Source organism: Coenobita brevimanus, chromosome 104 (assembly GCF_032717465.1).
Source record: "Coenobita brevimanus isolate Jiangsu-jjx chromosome 104, ASM3271746v2, whole genome shotgun sequence".
NCBI lineage: Eukaryota > Metazoa > Arthropoda > Malacostraca > Decapoda > Coenobitidae > Coenobita > Coenobita brevimanus.
Genome location: NC_137057.1, coordinates 32,788,146 through 32,789,050, shown reverse-complemented (window position 1 = coordinate 32,789,050; position 905 = coordinate 32,788,146).

Sequence of the window (905 nt, the reverse complement as noted above, 5' to 3'; positions counted from 1 at the left end):
ACAGAATACCACTTAAACCCTTAACTATTTTTAATGTAATTCTTCCTATCATTATTTTATTCGTAATTAAAGATTTTTTTTTTTTTTGACGTTGCATAAAGATAATATACAAATGGTGCCCTTGGACTGAAAGGTTGATCAATAAAGTTCTGAGTATTAATATTCAGTAATGAGATGGTAAGGCAATAATAAAGCGGTAATGAGCTTCGATCCTATTATGTAGTGGATATGATGGTTGCTGATTGAATAATGGTCGTAGGGCAATTTAGAAGCAATGCCTTATACTGACCTTGATAAGAAATGGAGACCGTGAGGGTGATGTTCTGTTTTTTAATCATAATAAGTTTTTCTTATTATTTTTAGAAGAATTTATGCAACAGAGAGACGATTTTCTGTCTCCCCTCTCTCTCTCTCTCTCTCTCACACACACACACACACACACACACACACACATTTAGGTAAAAATCGCAGAGTATGTTCTGAAGGAAATATTTGTTTGATTGTGTATGTCAGGGCATTTTTTTCTTTTTAACTAAGGAATATACAGTAAATCTTTCTGGGAGATATTCAGTATGCCTGTTCATATATAAAGAGGTTGGTAATAGAATAATGAACCTCTAAGCTGTTATCTATAATTATCTGTAATTAAGTGTATGAAAGTGGATTGTATGGAGGAAGAAGAAGGAGAGGGGGATTTAAAACTAGGTGGAGGGATAGGGTGGAGGAGTCTGTGAAAGTGGAGTGCTGGAGTGAAGAAGAAAAAGAAAACACAAAAACATGTTCAGAATAGCAGCAATTAACATGGAGTCAGTCTGGCAGTACTGATGAGGAAGGAACCTCTGTTGATTATAGTTTATTAGCTTTTCGGAATCAATACAGGCTCTGTTTAACCTTTGGTGGGTGCA